This window comes from Urocitellus parryii, chromosome 2 (genome assembly GCF_045843805.1).
Source record: "Urocitellus parryii isolate mUroPar1 chromosome 2, mUroPar1.hap1, whole genome shotgun sequence".
Lineage (NCBI taxonomy): Eukaryota > Metazoa > Chordata > Mammalia > Rodentia > Sciuridae > Urocitellus > Urocitellus parryii.
The window spans coordinates 82,848,912-82,869,601 of record NC_135532.1 but is presented as its reverse complement, the minus strand read 5'-3'; the positions used below and the strand labels follow the sequence as shown (position 1 = coordinate 82,869,601).

General features: G+C 39.7%; 1 protein-coding gene across 5 annotated transcripts in view; it reads right to left on the bottom strand.

The window, feature by feature from the left end:
- The window catches only part of Tnfrsf19 (TNF receptor superfamily member 19), a 99,398-nt gene extending 89,485 nt beyond the window's left edge, over nucleotides 1-9,913 (bottom strand). For 3 of the 5 annotated variants that reach the window (XM_026394918.2, XM_026394921.2, XM_077795234.1), the window contains exon 1: nucleotides 9,492-9,913. The gene's annotated coding sequence lies outside the window, so the exon portion shown is untranslated. Of the gene's footprint in view, nucleotides 1-1,856; nucleotides 2,043-9,460 lie in introns of those variants that run through there. The other 2 variants (XM_026394920.2, XM_026394919.2) reach the window with 2 other exon arrangements.
- Nucleotides 9,914-20,690: the final 10,777 nt, after the last annotated feature.

The following is a 20,690-nucleotide window of genomic DNA, read 5'->3' as shown; positions in this document are numbered from 1 at the left end:
TCAACTCATTTATATTCTAAAATATACATAAATTAAAATTCAGAATCATCTGTTTAATCATCTGATTTATCTTCTGTTCTTTGGAACAGCTTCTTTTATAGCTATTTAAATGTTAGCAATGGCCCATATTCAAGTCTTTTGATAGGAAAGGCATTTTACACTGTAGTGAATAAGGGTCTTTTATGCATCTTTAACTTCAAATTCAAGATCCAGCCCAGCCTGAACTGTCAAGACACTCTAGGAAAGAAAAAAAATCCAAATAAAAAATAGATAAAACATAAAGAAAAGAAAGAAAGAAATAGCTTCCATGATTGTACAGGGAAATACTAACACAATACCCCAGTTAACATCTATTGTAAAAAAAAAAAAAAATTCTAAAGTCTACAAAATCACGTGACCTTGGCCTTGGTAATAAAGTGGATGTAATAAGACATTTTCATTAATTAAAAAGTAAAGAACTTAGAGAGCTCATGATAACACTTCATGTAATAATGTCAATGCAATATTTTGAAAAATGCATGTCTATATTTTGTATTATCTTCAGAACAACCCGATAAATAATACACAAAGAAAAATTCTTTTTAGTTACCTGCATCTCTGAATACATGAGAAACAGTTTTCTACATTAGGACTTAATTCTCACCCTTTTCATTATATATATTTAAATTAGATAATAAGCAGTGCTTGAAATAAAAATATTTTTTTTTTGAAAGCAGCTTTGGCAAAAATGCCTGAGGTGAAATTCTTCCATAGACAACATACTTAGTAAATCCTGAACTAATGCAATGTAATCCTCACTTTCGAATCTAAGTATCTGATCATGAAATAACAACACTAAAATAAAATCTTCTGTTTACATAAGTCATGTTTAACAATACCCTTTTCCTGTTTATATAAAGAAATTATCTTGTAGTCAAAGAAAACTTATTGGAATAAAAAGAATGCCTTCATAAAATATTGAGTTAAACTGTTTAAAGAAATGCTGAGCAATGCTTATGATTTTGTTTGAAAACTGAGCCGTTATTAAAAGGCAAAAAAAAAAAAAAGTGACATGAATTTTTCACAATGATAGATGCAGGCTTGATGATTAGTTGACTGTTACCAAAACAGATCCCAGAATTTTGACCCCACCAAACTTTAATCTCTAAGAACATACCAGCTAAATTTCTATTCCATGAAATTACTTACAAACATTAACAAGGGCTGTGAGAACTGACTTCTTTTCTATCTAAATCTGTTACATGCTCTGCTCCTCAATGTACCAGTAAATACTGCTGACATTTAAGAATTTTTTTCTTTTTCCATGGAAGGAAGATGATAGAATTAAAAGTCCTTTTATTACCTCCTAGGCTGCAGTTCTGCAGTGGGGCCTGCAGATGAGTGCTCCGGAGACCCACCGCCAGTTGGGGCGCTGGGGAGTCCCTCTCGCAGGGACGCGGGGCAAACGTGTAGGGCCCGGGATAAGCACGAGGCATATTTATTTACATACTCACATCTATTTGCTCTACAAGCAGATTTTCTATTCACAAGAACCCTAGAGTGTCAGCGTCCTCATCCCCAGTGCCGAAGGAGACCAGCAAGCCTTGTCAGGGTCTGGACCCTGCCGTGGCTGTGGCCAAAGCTGTGCATCCCAGTGCCTCCTCAGCTGCCCCCGGTTGTCACTCCTTCCTGGGGTCCTGTGGTTCAACTCAGTCCGCTCGCTCCCCTCTTCTACGTGTGAGCTGCCCCTGCCTGCTCCCTCCCTCCGTTAGGCAGCCGCCTCTTCCCGAGGCTCCTATCTAGAGAGGATCCACCCGAGGCCAGGGCTGGGGTCCCCGCGCAGCGCAGCTCAGTCCTGGGAGGAGCGGGACACCTACCTTCCCAGCCACCTGCCAGGCTCGGTCGGCTGGCGCGCCGCGTCGTGCCCTGCAGGTCGGGGCTGAAGCCGGGGATCCGGGGAGCGCAGAACCGTTCTGGATGCGGGCGCCGGGCACAGGGCACTGGGTGCAGGGCGCGGAGCGGGAGAGGGGTCTTTTCTAGGCGCGCGAGCGGATCGCCTCCCAGCGCCGCCGGCCCGGTGCTCTCCCGTAGCCCGGCAACGGCTGCCGCCTCCCGAAGCCCCGCCCACCTCCCTCCCGCCCACCGGCTTCGCCCCGCCCCCTGCTGACTTCAGCTGGGCTCCTCCCGGCTTTCCCAGTCTCCCGCGCTGGGGGAGCAGACCCCAGCCCCGGCACGAGCTGGTGAATGCGGGACGGGTCGGGGAGAACCACGGTAGGGGATGGGGTAGCCAAGACCGTGAACAGCTTGTCCTTTCTTGGGAGAAAGGATGGAGCCTTCCTTCCCACCCCGGGTGTATTTCCCTAAGACCTTTGTGCCTTTCCCGTGCCGGATCACATCCTAGGCAGAGCCAGCTTCTGCCTAAGAGGAAAGGCTCCAGAAAATGATGGCCAGATCTGTGCGCCTGGCACTTTAGCTCGGGTGGGTCAAGATCGTGATGACCCAGCTAATAGCAACCTCACTGATTAGCGTGCAGTTTTTCAACAGATACTCTCCCAGGGCTCGCTCGCTGGACAGAATCCTCTATAGGACAGGGGTACGTTCTAGCCAACGCCTGTGTCCATCTCCTACGTGCCAACCCAGTCCAGCAGCTAGAGTCACCCAAAGAACCTGAATATTCTGACCCCGAGGAACTGGAGAACAAGATCTGGGCTCTGTGGCTTTACTAGTACTTGGTGTCAGGCTATTTACATAACCTCAGCTTGAGTTCATGCATTTAGGAAGCAGATCTAACAATGCCTACTTTGCTGTGGCGTTAAAATGGGTGAGTAGATATTCATCGGGTGAATGGATGAATTGTTATCAGTAATTGCACATCCCGTGATCCCATATTTCAAACAATGTAGTGTAACAGATACCTGTGAAAAATACTTAAAAATGTTATCATTCCTAAGTATCACACCTCCATGTTTTATGCTTTAAATATCACATGTCTGGAACTTAAATCACATCAGTGACTTATTTGTAGATGATTTACAAATGATGTGCATTTCCTTACTTGAACCTCAAGGTACCTGTCATTCTCCTAGCCTATATGACTGCCCTCATCTAGTGTCCCTAGAGCCCAACGAGCATCACCCATATACCCTTCCAGCACTATGATGAAGAAATGTCTCTATTGTGTTCCTTTCCCCAATTAGATTAGAATCCCTTTAGAATGAATTTTTTTTTTTATATTCCATAGCCTAAAACACAGAGTATCGACACTGAGTTTATCTTTAATAAACTGAATTGTTGCTTTTTTCTTTGCAAGGCCTCAGGCATTCCTGCATCTCTTTCTCTTCAGACCCAACACCTCCCCCACAGTCCAGGTCCTCCCAGTCCCTCACCACAATAGTGCTGCAGCCTGGGTCCTATTGGCTGCCTTTCAGGTTGCCACTGTTCAGTGAAGATTTACAGGCGGTTCTACCTTGTAAAAAATAGCTTCCACACTTCTTTGATTAGCATTCAAAGATTTCCCACTTGGGCTACACCCACCTTTTCAGCCTTATCTTTCTCTCTTCTAAACCTCCACTTTATATTCTGACCAAACTGGTCTGCTTGCCTTGCTGCACATATGCCCTGAAGTTGCCCTTCCTTGGCAGCAGTCTCCTCTTCATGCTCACACGTCTCCCTTACTTCTCTGACTTCTTTCTCCTATGTCAGGCAGCTCAAAAGCCACGACTCATATGAATTTTCCCCTAATTATGACCTATAATTCCTCTCAACAAAGTTTGGGATACTTTAGCACTTGCCACATCCTGCCTTGTGTCATGAATATCTGTGGACTTAGTTTTCTGTCCCAAGGACTTAAAATGCTTCCAAAGAAGGAGGCTATTTTGTTCTAACTTGTATCTCTGATAGTATCAGTCATTCAAACAAATGTTCAATGAACTTTTTCTGAGTAGAATTCAATCTGCCAACCCAGGAACAACATTCTCTGACTTCAGCCAAGTGCTCTTTTCCTCCCTGACCTCCTTTTGTATTTAGAGACAGTAGCACATTATTTAGTTCATTAAATCTTGAATCATTTCATGTGTCTTTGATTGATCTTCTCAGTTAGCCTGTTAGCTCACTATGGAAAGAGACTCCATTGTGAATGCACATGGGCTTTGGCACCAGACAATCTGGTCTTGACGCCAACTTGGCATTCACTAGTTGTATAACCTTGGAGAAGTTAGTTAACTTCCCTAAGTTTCCTGTTCTTCATCTGTAACACGAGTTGCTTCCTTCATGGTTGTTAAATACCCTAAGGTATTTAGAGCACTTGGCTAATATTTCACACATAGTAAGTGCTCACTAAGTGGTACCATTTTCCATGGCAATATATTGCTTTTGTAGGGCACAGGACACTTAGCATCAATCAATAAATGACACCTGAAATAATAATTGACAGTGGGAGGAAAGAACACTGAACCTCTGAACTCTAGACTGAGCATCTCATTCTTTAGAGAAGAGCCCATTAAGTTAAATAAATATTCTACACTTTACTTTGCCTTGAGTGTTTATATGATCTGAAAACAGTATCCACTGGAAACTCAGGCCCACAAATCAGCATCAATGGCAGTTCCAAAAGAATATGATCCTAGCCTCCTTCAGAATGAAAATGATGCTTAGAATCAGAACTGGAAACATTTTTCTCCCCTTAAAAGATTGGAGATAATGCGTGTGTTGAAATTTTTACTGGAAAAGTCAAATTGCTATGAGGATCTTGATGGAGGTGTTTGTTTTTAATATTTTATGTAAGGTTCATTTTCTGAAGCTAGTTTTATCAATATCTGAGCTGGCAAAAATGTGTTTGATATTTTATAAGATATTTTCCCCACAAAGTTGAACTAGCAAAGTAACGTATTTCTTAAACAAAAATGGTTTCAGTGATAAACTGGCTCACTGAAATCTCAAGGGGCAAATTGCCTGACTCCTAGTAATTTGTACTGTAAGTCACTATTCCTTGGGAAAATGGAATAGAATGCAAGTGAAAATATGGAATTTAATTGGTTTAGTTCACAATGCTGAGCATATAGTAGGTATTCATTAAACATTTGCTCAATGAATTAATTATTGAGAATGAGACTCTGAAAGGGAAATAGTTTGACAATATATAGTTAGGAAAATAAGATGGAAAAAAAACAACAACAAGATTCAGCTACTTAAGTCATTCCCAGAACCCTCTAATATCAATTACAGACTATCAATGGAGGGTTGGAGAGGACTGTGAGGCCAGGGGCTGAGTGATAGGCTCAAGGTCATGCCAAAAGTTACTGATAAAACTGAGATCAAAATGTGGTCTCCCTGAATCCTTACGTAATCTTCACTCTACCAGGAGTGCATAAACCAATATACACAAAGATCAGGAGGCTGTTTTGTTTAGATAATGTCAAATTCGTGATATTTGTAGAGCGAAGTCGATATACGTTGCAGCATGTGCACTGATCTTTGTGAGTTCATGACATGTTGGACCCAACCATCCCCATGGGCTAGACTCTTTTCATGAATTTAATGAGAAAAGAGAGAGCGATCATCTCTCCTTCCCCATAAATGTGGCGGACTCCTCCACAGAGGACTAGATTAAGGAACAGGCTGAGTGGATCACAGTCTATGGTGCAAGACTGTGGGTCTGTTGAAGAATTGGGGATATGGAACAGGATGAAGAAAACTGTACTTACCAGAATGCCTCTCAAAGAGAGTGGTTTATGTTGGAAGGAATGGTTTATAGCATCACTTGGCCCCCCACCTGCCCTTTCCTCTGACTCACTTCTCATCCAAGAGCAACTCAGGATGGATGGTGCACTGCTACCTGCTCAACCTAGAATGTGAGTGACCTCGAGGAGGAAACTGGATGCACCTTGAGGAGCTTGCGACAGTGGAGGGGACATGAAGCACAGCCACCAGGGAGCTTCTCTCTGCCTGCCTTTATCATTCTCACCCATTCCTCTAAAATAGTTTCACAAAAAATTAAAGAATCACTCTTTAAAGGGTCACCAATTTTTTTTTTTAGCTTTTCCAGAGTGGCTTGGACTGATGTTATCCTCACAGGGAGAGATTTTGACCAACCAATGGCTGGTACTTGAGTTCAATTCTGTCTCAAAGCAGAGGATGAATGGATTATGGCTTGAGGTTATAGGTCAGCTGAAGCTAAACTCTACTAAAAATGTTTAGTCGCTTTTATAAAATACATCAAAAGAAGGAAAGAAAGAGAGGGGGAAGGGAAGGAAGGAAGCAAGGAAGGAAAGTGGAACCCATTATTTTGGGCAAAATTTTGGCTATAATGTTTGCTGACAATCAAGTTCATCTGTATGTAATAGGAAGAATTAACAGGATAGCGCTAGGACAAAAGAATCTAAGAGATTGTGAGGATCCACTCTTTGGTCTTGAAAGCAGCATATAGGCATAAAATTTCATCAGTAACTAAATTAATTTTTATCCCAAGAAATATTTTTTTCCAAGAAAGAAAAAAAGAGTTAATAAAAATGCATTCAAGGATTCACAACATAATCAAATATGGTATGTAACCCATATCATGTATGAAACCATGTTGAATTTGACCAATGAAATTTCACAAAACTCCACTGTAGATCTACCTTGAGGAATAATAGATTTAAATCAACTATTAAACTTTTCATGAGGGCTGGGGCTGGGGCTCAGCAGTGGAGCACTGACCTAGCACATGCGAGGCATTGGGTTCGATCCTCAACGCCACATAAAGATAAATAAATAAAATAAAGATATTAAAAAAAACTTTTCATGGATCCCACTGGCATCTCCTAAGAAGATATCAATATTTTTGGAAAACACTTAACAAGATGTGCTTATATAATGTCAACTCATATATATATATATATATATATATATATATATAGAGAGAGAGAGAGAGAGAGAGAGAGAGGGGGGGGGGGGATTTAATTTTTTGTAAAAATTATTTTAGAAGTATGGTAAATTATGTGTTGTAGTAATTGTGCTTATACAGCTTAGAAATATGAAAAGGAACTATTGGAAATTAATTGGGCAAATCCATTTGAGTGACAGTTCTATCATGGAAACAAACAAACAAAAAAAGGACTACAATAGGAAATGGCTATCTTTATCTTTCAAAATATCATTGTTTTCTGATCAGCTCCACCGTGCATATGTTTTAGCAGTTGTTGGAAAAGAGCCCACACGTGGTAGACAGGAAAGAACCCTGGGCCAGCCCTCAGAAAATTAGCTGTGTGACCTTAGTTAATGCTGCAGAGTTACTTTTCTATCATCTCAGTTTCCTCATCTGTACAATGGCCATAAAAATTCCAGTCATGCTTATTTCATGAAAATGATCTGATCAACCCCCTCACTTCACACATGAGAAAGCTGAGTAGTGAAGTGACTCTCTAAGGCCACATAGCTAATCAGTGACAGAATCAAGAAATAAAAGTCTTTTGAAGACATGGCCTTTCGGCAGTAACAAAGCTGCCATTGAAGCAATGGTTAGGAAAGTGCTTTGAAAAAATGTAATATACGCATTCCGTTCCATAGAAGTATGGGATATATCTACTCAATCACCATCAAGGTCATCTGTGGCAATTAATTAAAAAATGCCTTTTAAGACTATAACTATACCTTCAGCAATAGCCATTTTTCTTTTAAAAAAATCAAATGCACTTTGTTTCATATCTCTTCAAAGACACAAGAAGTAAACAATTAACTGAATTAATTTAGACACTGAAGTGGGTTTTTCAAGGACTTGACTTGCCCAAGCTAGTTTTCTACAAAGCCTAAATTAATCAGATAATTGCTAATTCTCTCCTTTGTTTTGTGTTAAGAAAAGTCTGCATTTGTTAAAACGAAGCTAGTAGCCAAAGAAACAGTCATTTAAAACAAAAACAAAAAAAGTTTTAAACTCCAAATCTGAACTAAATGAGCAAGTTCCTAAGCACACTATTTCTTTAGGCATCACTTGTAGGCACTAATTTAAAAACTAACTTTTCTTCTCTGAATGTGAATATTAATACTGAACTTTAAGACAAATTTTTTAAAATCAGGATTTATCAATATGACTTGTTGCATTATTGGTGGAAAAAAATCTTAAATGATCTCTTGAGTAAAAATAAGAGTTAATTCTTTCACATTGAGTTCTTACTGACAGACTTTAAAAAACATTGTCTGTTTAGAATGGTTCTAAATAATATCTACCTAACAACCATCAAAGTTTTAAAATTAAGCAAACAATGCTAATTAACCTCCTAATAGGAGGAAAATTTAGAAAGTCATTTAATTAATTGGCTTGGAAAATTAATTATATATGAAAGGAGACTCATTAAGACCTTTCCTGTTTCATCAGAATTTCAGAGTCAAGAATAACTGGTTTATGGCTTATAATTTCTTTGTGGCTCAGCTAGCATAAAATAGGCTATTGTGATGATAATTAAATATTTTGCCCAAATAAACTTAGGTCTAGAATATTAAAACAAACCAGTGTGCACGTGGAAAGATCACTTTCCACTCTATTGAGTTCTTGCATTTCAGCCCAAAGATTTTACTTTGGGAGGAGAGAATATTATTGAATTGACAAAGATATAACAATTAACTTTCAAATTCAGTGCAGCAACATAATTTGGTTTTGTAGAGCATTCACTAAAATGAAAATGTGACTAAAATACTTTGTGTAACATAATAACTGTTGATTACTCAGATAGTTTTCATAAACAGTTGGCGAATTGCAACCTACAACAGCTGTCACTATAAATTTAAAGTAAATGTTAATTTAGGAATATTAACCTTGTGAATGTTTCTGTAAACAAGGCTTGTGCTGTTTCCAAAGGTTACAGAAAATCGCTAGAGTATTTTTAGCCAAAACCTAGTGCCACTTCCCCCCACACACTGTTTTTAAATTCTTCAGTTTTACACATAAAAGGCTTTAATCACACTCCAATGCCTTTTCAGCAATTCCCTTGTGATTACAAACTGCATAAGGAAATGTATTTGATAGATTTACATCTTGAAGGTGAAAGAGTAAATAAACTAAAGAAATAGGATTACCAGAAATGCATTTTTCTTTTCTTTTTTTTTTTTTTTTATAATAGAGACAACAAGGAATGCATTTTCAATAAACAAAGTTCCACTGCCTGTTTACTAACTAGAGTAACCTGTAAATACTTGAAGCAGTTACAGTGCACAGGTCTCAGGGGCTGCAGCGGAGCATGCATGCTAAATTTAGCACCATTCTGTTTTGTCCTGTTTGCACAACTTATTTCCAAGTAAAATTTACATGACAGATTGCAAACCTTCTTGTACAAACTCCTAAAAAATTGCATCAAGCATCAATTTTACCCTGATACACACATACAGCATAATGTAGTATTCGGCTACGGATATGTTCATTCTTAACTGATCAAAACCATCTTTTTTCTTTCTTAGAACACATGTGGAAAAATGCAGTGGAAGCAACAACAACAAAAATAAAACCCAGTACCTGCAACTGCTGAGATCTTTCCAGCACTCACCCTTTCAGCAGCCTGGTTTCTCCTTGGCAGCACTTCTATGCCAAATACTTCTACCTTCCCAAAAATGTGTGTCAGCACAAGCCCGGACAAAACTTCAAATCCAGGAAAATGAAATTAACCATGCAGATCAAAGGCAGACGAGCAGGGAGATGAAATGCCTGTAATCTGATCAGTGATCAGTTGCTGAACATCAAAGGCAGGGCTGAGCTTATATATATGCATGGATATCAAGAAAGTTCGCTTTCAGCAGGTAGGTAGTTACCCTCCCGCCTCCCATCCGTCCACACACTCTTTTGTTAACCACGGATCACGTTGCTTTCCTCCTCTTTTTTTGCAAGGAGGCAATGCCGGTGGTTCCCCCACGCTTGGGGTGAGTGGCTGGATCCGGAGCTCTCTGGGTTCCCAAGCTGTGCTGTGGATTGTGTGTTGGAAGCTTTTCCTCCTGCCAGCGGGCTCCGCTTTATCCCTTTCATCTCGCTGAACTGCAGATCCCATGACATCATTCTGCGCCCTGGGACTGGTAGGAGAGCTATAATTCAGCCTGTGGGGGAGTTGGGCTCAAAGAGAAGCCAGAGTTTGCCTGATTTCTAATCACCTTCCTCCATTGTGCCTCACATAGGACAGATTCTGTTATCTGTCTCCCAGCTGGAAGGGAGGGCAAGTGTCCCTGATGAATGGGGGCTCCCAATGACAGCATTTAATTGCCTTTTGGTTGATAGAAATCACCATTTCCTACAAAGACTGTGTGTCAAATATTCAGAATAATTACACAGCAGCATCTCATTCTCAGACATCCCCCCTCCCCAGACACTCAGGTTACACTGATGGAGGGGCAGGATAACATTTAAAAAAAATTTTTTTTTTCAATGCGACAAGCCTTTAAGGATTTTAAGGAAACTGTCTTTCCTTGAAAAGTAAATTATTAGGATTTGACTATCAATCAAATGGTATTCATTAAAGCAGTTAAGGAGGAGAAAAACTGATAATGAATTCATCAGCAGACTAAGATCTGTCACCCTCTCACTTAACACCTTGGGCAGAGGCTTAATTTTAGTCTTGTGCTCTCAATTTATGGCTCTGAAAATTTGAATTTAAAATAAGTAGTTCTTAGGCATGATTCATTAATACTTTTTGAGCATTTTTAAATTTCACAAGAGAATTATGCAGAGGAAAGCACTTACCCTGTGATTACCCTCAGGCTGTGTTCCCTTGTCTTTTAGGACTTTCTCAAAACACGCAGTTTGGATTCTTCAGTAAAAATCACCACCTTAGTCTAATTTTCCATATTTTAAAATTAAATCTATTTTGCATTACTTAGAATTTTATTACTATTTTCCCTTAACGATGGCAGATTCAATACAGTAAAATCATCTTATTTATTTAATGAAATAGAAAAGAAGAAGAAATTTTATCTTCATATAATCTGGGATAGGGTGCATTTCTGAATTCCAGATGTTTCATGGAATGAAGGAAAATTCTTTTCTTTTCTTTTATTTATTTATACCACTTAGTTACATCCCCAGCACCCAAAATTTATAATGAAAACTGATCAACTTTTAGAAGGTCAGTGAGAAATATTTTTGGAAAACCTAAAGGACAGTAGAATTTAATCTTTCTTTCTCTAAAATCCTTCTCTAATTGGATTCATCTAATTTTCCTTGATGCAATATTTTTTTAAAAATTCTATTTATTTTTTTTAATTTATTGTATGTGGTGCTGAGGATCGAACCCAGGGCCTCACACGTGCTAGGCGAGCACTCTACCACTGAGCCATAACCTCAGCCTCTTGATGCAATATTTGAAGATATAGTTTGTGATGTGTTTACTCCAAATTTGTATGATTCTTGAACAAATTTTGATAGCAAAATATTTGGTTTGAACAGTGCATGAGTTGAGTATAACACTTAAATAGTTCCATTTATTTTTCAATATTTCTTCTGTTGTCCTTTTCAGGGGCGATGCTGGGGATAGAACCCTGGTCCTCATGCATGCACTGTATCTCAGAAGTATACCCTGGCCCCAGTGTATCTTTCATAATTTCTGTACCTGATACATCATTTCTCAAAGGTACCTCAGATAATATTTGAACCAGACATCATGATGCTTTATGGCTTCGCTAAAGCAGATAGAGCAGTGGCACCTAGACTCCACACAACATTTCCTGGGCTCCTTGAACTCATAAACACAAAGAAAATATTAATGAGGACAAAATGTATCCAAGACACTCATTTCTATTTTTTTTTCCATCTTTAGTTAATTTTAAAACTTTGTTGCTCATTTCTTTTCTGAGGTAGTTTAACTCTTCCTCTAGGAATCTGTATTACATCAACCTGGGATGAAGTTTACTACATATTAATGATCAGTATATTAACACAGTAATAACTAGATGCTCTGTAAGCAAGGTTATTCAGATAAGCAAGTGGATCCTGTCTTTATAGATTTCAACACCAATAGAAATGGGTGAGGAACTGGACTCAGATTCTTATGGTTCTACTGAAAGCCTACAGAAGTATTTGAAAACTAGTTCTATGGAAAGCAAGGACTTAGATGATCTCACTATTCAAGTTATCCTCAATTTATTCAAACCTCACCAAGCGAGATGGGTTGTTGAAGATACATCTAGTGATGCAATATCACCATCATATCACCAAGTCACTGACAATAATCTTGAATGGGCCCTTTTGTGGTCAAGAACCTCCCACGTGTGAGATAAAAGGTTAGGGCCCAGTCTGTGCCCAGATGCAGAGTGTGGCTAAAGGCTGGCCTCCAATGAGGAGTGACCTCTTGACCCACAGATCATTAGCACTGCACTCAATTAACGGAGCTCCCTTCATCCTGAGAGGGGCCTGGACTACTGTTGTTTCTGAACAACACGGTGAAGGGGAGTACTAAGACACTTTTCTAACACCAAGAACCTAGATTAGTGAAATTAAATCTGATGCTCCAGTGATGAGAGATTTACCATTACATGCTATAGACAGTCACATGTCCCTGATGGCAGCGATTTTTTTTTTCTGGGAAATGTGTTGTTGAGTGAACATCACAGAGTGACTATACCATCTGACACAAACCCAGATGGTATAGTCTACCACACACCTCGGCCACCTGGTGCCTGTGTGTTATTGCCTACTGTTCTTAGGGTCACAATGAAAAAAAAAATGCATAAGATTAGATCAAGCACAAGAGAAAAATGGAACAATCAAGTGATGATGTGAACATGAGACATATCAGACTGCTGGCAGAATAACGGGACATACTGTCTCACAGTAACCTTTTGTTTTTGTAAGAAGAGTGAGTATACCCTAAAATAATAACAAAAAGTATAATCAAATACATAAATGAGTAACACAGAAATTGATTATTAAGAATAATTTACTGTACCAAATTTTATATGCTATACTTTTACGCATGTAGCAGCATGTGCTTATAACAGCATCAAAACACTCACACACACACACACACACACACACACACACAAGAGTAATGCTTTACTCTGACATCATCAGGTGACAGAAAATTTTCAGGTCATTACACTCTTATGGGACCATCCTCATATGTAGCCTGTCATTGATCAAAGCATCATTATGTAAGCATGACTGTGCTCACCTATTCTAATAATACTGAGTTATTATTAGACTCCCAGTGCCATGTCACAGTACATATAAACTATCTTATTCTATTTGCCAAAATGCATTTCAGCCACCTGGCTGTATAACGGGACTGGGGCAGTCACCTGATCCACAGTGGAGAGCTCGGTGCTGCAGTTCACAGCATTATGACTGAGACATCCTCAGTTGCCCAGAAGCAAGAGGGAGGGGACTTCCTGAGATTCTCCAGGGGCAGGGGCCTGCGTCTCCCCAGTTGCCAATGTGTCCTGATTTTCTACCATCACCTGAAACACACTTCCTTTGTTTCATTACCTTGGTAGTAGATCATGTAAATTCCTGTAATTTTAAGATGACTACTTAGGTAATGAGCTTTTTCCCCCCATCAAGATTCACAGTTTTGGGAGTTAGTTATTAAAAAAAAAAAACTCTAGAAAAGGGTCAACTTTAAAAACTCTGTTCAGAGGATATACCCTGGATTATATCATGTAAGTATGACTTCAGTGTGTGTGTGTGTGTGTGTGTGTGTGTGTGTGTGTGTGAACAGTTTTAGATTGATAGAAAGACTGAGTGGTTAGGACAGAGATTTCTTATTTACCCCCTGTGCTCACACAGTTTCCCCTGTAATTAGCATCTTGCATTACCATGGTATACTTGTAATAATTAATGAATCGGTATTGATATATTGACCAATATCCATAGTTTATACTATGAATACATTTCTATGGATTTTGAAAAATGTATAATGTCATGTGTCCTCCATTATAGTCATATGGAAGAGTTTCACTGCCTTAAACATCCCCTTTGCATCACCTATTTATTCTTCCCCCAGAATATAGCATAATATAGTGGTTCAGAACAACAACAGTTGATAACAAGCTGATTTAGTATTAGCCCATTTTTATGTTGCTATAACAAAATACATAAGGTTGAGTACTTTATAAAGAAAAAATTTTTATTTGGAACACATTTTTATTTAGGAGTATGCCACTGGCTTCTGCTTAACTCTTATGAGGACCTCATGGTGAAACTGGTGTAAAAGATATCATATGGCAAGACTATAAGCCAGAGAGATTTAGGGCCTGTAATCTAATCTTATGCATTTTGTTCATTGTGGCCCTAAGAGCAGTAGGTGATAACACACACACACCAGGTGGCCGAGGTGTGTAGTAGACTATACCATCTGGGTTTATGTCAGATGGTATACTCACTCCCTCACTCCGTGATGTTCACCCAACTTAAATTAACTTTAAGGGATTATTCTGTAGTCCCTGAAGTCCCCTCCCCCTTGCTTATGGGCAACTGAGATTGTCTCAGTCAAAATGCTGTGAACTGCAGCACCAAGCTCTCCACTGTGGATTGGGTGACTGCCCCAGTTCCATTATACAGGAGGTTGAGGTAGGAGGTCTGCAAGTTTGAGACCAATTTCAACTTAGTGAGGCCTTAAGCAACTTGATGAGTCCCAGTCAAGAAAAATAAAAAGAAAGAAAGAAAAAGAAAAGTTTCAGGAAAACCCAAAATGTATTTTAGGGGAAAGAATAGATTAGAATATCCCTGCTAAGTAAAACTGAACTGCCAAAGAAGGTGGTAGAGACAAGTCATTACTTTCAGACAATGAGAAATAGGCTAAGAAAATGTTTAGACATCAGCTTTCACTATATTTTTAAAGCAAAAATTTTAAGGCCAGATTAGATTTTTTTTTTCTGTTCTACTACTAAAAACAGAAAATAAAGACAGTTTAACTATGTGAGAAATCCTAGCTGGCACAGCCATGATCTTTATCATAAAATCACCTCTGAGAAAACAAAACTCTAGTTTATATTTACAGAAGAATTACAAAAAATAGTACAGAGAGTTAAGCTTTTTCATATGTGAACATCTTAAAAAACAATAGAACAACTGTCAAAATCAAAATATCAGTCTTGGTTCCATCCTATCAATCTACAGAATTTATTCAGAAATTTTTCTCTACAGTATACAGCTGTACAGGTTTTGACAAATTCTTAGATTCATATATCCACTGCCACAGTTGCCTACAGAACAGCCCCAGCACAGGTAAATCTCATACTGCCCCTGAATGCTCAACCTGCCCCCTTACTCCTGACAACCATAGATCTCTTTTCTCTCCCAGTCGTTTTGCTCTTCCTTTGTGGGATTGCTAAGTCATTCATATGGAAGATAGGTTTAATTTGTGGGAATCTTCCAAACTGTTTTCCAAAGTGGCTATCCCACCTTGCGTTACTTCCAACCGCGTACGACATTATTTATTCCCTAAATATAAAATCACCTTTCTACAAAACATATTCCATGGCACAGGTGCTACTTCTCACTGGTAGAAATTAACTCCCCTACAGAACACTTCACTTTATCACAGTGGCAGCCCACCTTGTGTTGGCCTCAGAGTTTAATTTCTATTTATTTTCCAGTTTTACAGACAATTAAAAAAACAAGTAAGAGATACATAGTTGGAAGTAGATATAAGGAATTTTGTGAAAGAAAACTAATTTAGTTAACTTTCCACTTTTTAAAGACCTAGTTAGAGCCATGCTGCTTTGGGTTCTCACATCTGGCTGCTTTGGCTGGAAATCCAAGGCTTCTATGTGAACTTCTGAGTGTGAATAAGTCACTTTAAGCTTTAGCTGCTTTATTTCTGAAATGGGGACAATAAGAGTATGTTAGTCAGCTTTCCATTGTTGTGACAAATACCTGAGATAAATCAACTTTAAGGGAAGAAAGGTTTATTTTGGCTCACAGGGTTTGAGACCATGGTTGCTTGGCGCTATTGCTTGGGCCTGTAGTGGCCTGTTACATCATGGCTGGAGGACATGGAGGAGGAGGACTGTTCACTTCATGGTGGCAGACAGCCAGCAGGGGCCATGTCTCCATGTCTCCTTTGAGAGCACACCCCCAATGTCCCCACTTCCTCCAGCCAGGCCCCACCTCCTAACGGTCCCCTCACCTCTCATAGCACCACAGGCTGAGGACCAAGCCTTCAACATAGGAGCCCTTGGGAGAGAACCAAGGTCCAGAACATGACAGAGAGTAGCTACCTTGCAGGGTTCTTGGAACCTTTGAATTGCACCATGGCTTATAGTAATTATGGAACCCACACTGACTTTCAGCTACTTAAAACGTTGCTAAGGGGCTGGTGGTATTTACCTAGCATATGTGAGGCCCTGGTTTCATTCCCAGCACTTGAAAAAAATGCTTTGAAAAAATAACTACTTCATTTTAGATTGTAGCAGGTTAAGAAAAAAAATTACTTCCCTTTGCAAGAAAAAGTCCCCGTATTCTGCTTTTTCTAAGCATTTCTCACATTGAAGCCAAAAGCTACTTTGCATTTTGGCAAACAACCTATTTTATAGCAGTTTGAAAGTGAAATTTCACTTTCCAATCAATACTTTGATTTTTTTTTAAATAAAAGTGGAAATTTTAATTTTTAAAAGATTGCTACTATGATGTTACAGTAATATTCAGTTGAAAAATCCAAAGAATATTATGGCATTTTCCAGAAGGGGTATTTCATTCATGTTAGAATTTAAGCTTAAGTATGTACCATTCTTTAAATGAACATATGACATTATAAATGAGATTCTTTCAAAATATGAGTGTGTGCATGTGTGTGTGTGTGTGTGTGTGTGTGTGTGTGTGTGTGTAAACTTAAGGCTGACAGGGACTCTCATATGCATATGTTCAGCAAGATGGTGAGCTGAACAAGTCTTCCACTATCAAAGGGACAGAGAGCCCTACAAGAGAGATGGATGTTTGGTCCTTCAAAAATACCCAAACTAGGGCTGGGGTTGTGGCTCAGAGGTACAGGTCTTGCCTAGCATGCGTGAGGCACTGGGTTCAGTCCTCAGTGCCACATAAAGTAAAATAAAGACATTGTGCTACCTTTAGTTTTGGGGAGGTATGGCAAAGAGCAGGAGTTTCCATGGGGACCAGCAAGCACCTTTGCAGCACAATAGAGGTGGCCTGTGTATATGAGGTGGGAGGATTGTTGCAGAGAGCAGCGTTTGTGACTCTTCTATTCTGGACTGGTGTGGGCTTCCTAAAAAGAGGGCAGAGACCTGAGGTCCTGGGAAGAAACAGGTCTCTTGTGCTTAAGTCTAAGAGTGTGCTTGCAGAGGGCTGCCTGGAAGGCATGATAACAGTCCCAACCTGTAAAAGATGAAAGAAGTCCAACTAGGAAAAGGCAGGAGAGTGATCAGAGAAGAAAGGCCTTGAGGCTGACCATACATGGGGTGCTGGGAGAAGCAGTGGCGGGGATGTGTCCAGCCCTCCCTAGCATGCCCTGAGCACCTGGCAGCTCATTTGGTGTTTCCAAGAGGTTGAGAACACTGTGGAACTCTTCTTCTTTTTTATTTTTTGGTGGTGCCTGAGGATTGAACTCAAGACCTCACACATGCTAGGCAAGTGCTCTGTCACTGAGCTACACCCCAACTCCTCAACCCCTGGTCTGTGGAATTCTTAATCTACTTCCTAGTTCACAGGCCAGGAAACTGGAGGTTGTAAAGGCTAAGTCACCTTCCAAGGTCATGTGGCTAAAATCCATCCCAGGAACCTGTAACGATGAAGTTCATTCTGTTTCACTATTGTCTTTTTGGGGTGGGGGTGGGGGGAGGAGTACCAGGGATTGAATTCAGGGGTACTTAACCACTGAGACACATCCCCAGCCCTTTTACTTTCTTTCTTTCTTTCTTTTTTCTTTTCTTTTCTTTTCTTTTCTTTTTTTTTTTTTTTTTTAATTTTGAGACAGGATCTTGCTATGTTGCTTAAGGACTCACTAAGTTGCTTAGAGCCTCACTAAGTTGCTAAGGCTGGCTTTGAACTTGGGATCCTCCTGCTTCAGCCTCCTGAGCTCTGGGATTTCACTATTGTCTTGTGGATTAAATATCTTTCTAAAATAGTTTTAATTTTCACAAATAGGTAGCTCTGCCAACTTAAGCATTCATGTCTTCTGTAAATTACCCTAGGCTCCTTGGACCATGGTAATCCCTGATTGGAGCCTAACTCTTTTGTAAAACGTTAAGTTTCTTCCTATGTATTTCTGTGGTATATTGTTTGCCACTTATGTTATTCACTTAATAAATGATGATGATTTTCCAATGTTAACAAAATTTCCTTTATAACATCACTTTGAGTTTTTGTTAACTTGCCTCTTAATCTGCAATACATTTTGCTAGTCCTTTCTTTTCAGCATTTGTAGTTTTCCCATTTTCCCCTTTAAAATGTAATGCCTTGGAGAATATTTATATTGCCCAAAGTGTTAAAATTCAAATTCTACTTTTCTCTGGTAACAAACACAGCATATATAGAAAAATGGATAAGTATAGAAAAACGAAGAAGTAAAAAAAAAGTCACCCATATTATCTGTAATTCTAACTTATTCTTCTTTTAAAAAATGATATAGATGTAAAGGATCAAAGCAAGAAGCAAGAGCCTCATTCTGCCCCAGAGGTAACCCCTGTCAATGGTCATTTCACACCCTTCCAGACAGACAGTCCTTTGATTTGAAACCACAAACAGCTCAGCCACTTTGGTTGCTTCCTCTCTTCCCTTTTGGCCAATTCTGAATAGAGAAGGTAGCTCCACACTGTGATTGCTGTCAAGCGTGTTTTCCTCTCCTGTTTACTTAACCTTCTCGTTGGGGTCTCGAGTACTCCTTCAGTGTGCTATCTAATACCTGAAATGTGTTGCTGCTGCTTTATCGGCTTCATCTCACCATTGCCTTTATGGCAAAGCTTTAGGAAACAAATGCCTCTGACAATCACTCCCTTTACTAGGAACATCTCTGACACTTGCGGAGAGATTGCAAAATAAGACACTGCCCTCAAACGAGATTTCTGAAAGAAAGGTCTCTTGTGTTGGAACTAGGAAAGAAATGGCACCACTTCCTCTCTGAAGGTCTAGCATGAAAAGAGGAACTTGACTGAGATCAGAACATCAGAACAAGTGTCTTAAAGGACATGTGCACGCTGAACATGAGCACCTTCCTCCTCACTCCACGCTGGTCTCACTACACACACTGACTCTGCCCAACTGCAGGGCAGCTTCCTATGCAGGTGGTACACATGCCTCACATAGACAACACAAGCCACATCACATACTAAACACACACATACACAGCATGACCCTCACACAAATACATCACACACAGGCACAGATACACACACACACACCATATGCCTCACACACATATATACTAGACACGCATCTTATATGACATGCCTTATACACACGCATCACACACTCCACCCCATCCACCTCACACACACCTCCCACAGACACACACTACACACACCTCCCACACATACAAATATCACACATGTACATACCCACTACATACACCTCTACCTATACATCACACATACCTCATACACCTAACACTGCCCACACATACACCACACAGATCTCATAGCACACCTTGCACACACAACACACACCCTGCCTGCCACACTATCTTACATCCACACAACATCTAATCTCACATACCTCCCACATAAATACACACCACCACCACATGCACACATACACACCATACACACCAGGTACACAGACCTCATACAAAGACACACAGTATGCACAACGTACCACATACACAAGCCCCCCACACCTCATAGAAATACACATACAGAGGCACATGCACCACACATACATCACATAGACCTACGTTTCATACACCCATGCAACCACATAGACACACTTTTTTTTTACACAAAAGGTGATTATGCTATACTCTGCTATATTGTTTTACAAGTATTTTTTTTGTATATTAAATATACTTAGTAAAGAAAGTTATTTCCAACTGTTGTGTGTATATATGTATAAGACACAATCAACTGAACTGTTAGCTCAGGGCATAGTATTGTCTGCACAGACTCTTTCAGCTTGGTGTTGCTGTTGTATTTTACTTTACAAGTTTCCTTTCTAGCCTCATTTCTAATGTCATTTTCTATTCCCTTCCCTTCATATCCATTCTTGTTATGATTTGGTTCTAGACATGTTTCCCCCAAAGCTCACATTTTGAAAGCGTGATCCCCAGTGAAATTTAGGCATTTTTAACTACTGAATCCTCATCAGTGGATTAATCCATCTGATGGAATAGTAATTTGAGTGGACTACTGAACAGTATCTATAAGCAATTGGGCATGGCTGGAGTAAGTGGGTCACTGGGGGTATGCCCTTGGGAAATCTATTTTGTTCTTATCTCCTCATTCTCTCTCTCTCTCTCTCCCACCCCCCCCCCCTTCCCGGCTGCCATGAGCTGGGCAGTTTTCCTCCCACCATGCTTTTCTGACATGATGTTCTGCATCACTCAGGACCAGAGTAATGAGTTGGCCGATCATGGATGAAACTGTGAGCCTTAAACAAGTTTTTTCATTCTCTCATTTGGTCTTATTAGGTATTTTGGTCACAGCAATGAAAAATTAATTAGTACAACTCCTGTCCATTAATGAAAGTGAAAAAATTTCACATTTCCTCCTTTCCTTGATTCCTGAATTTCATGTTATAATTAAGAAAACTTGAGCTCCCTGAACTGTTGACCTAGTTTTGTCCCAGCCTCCAAATCCCCTCTCCATGTATGAAGAGC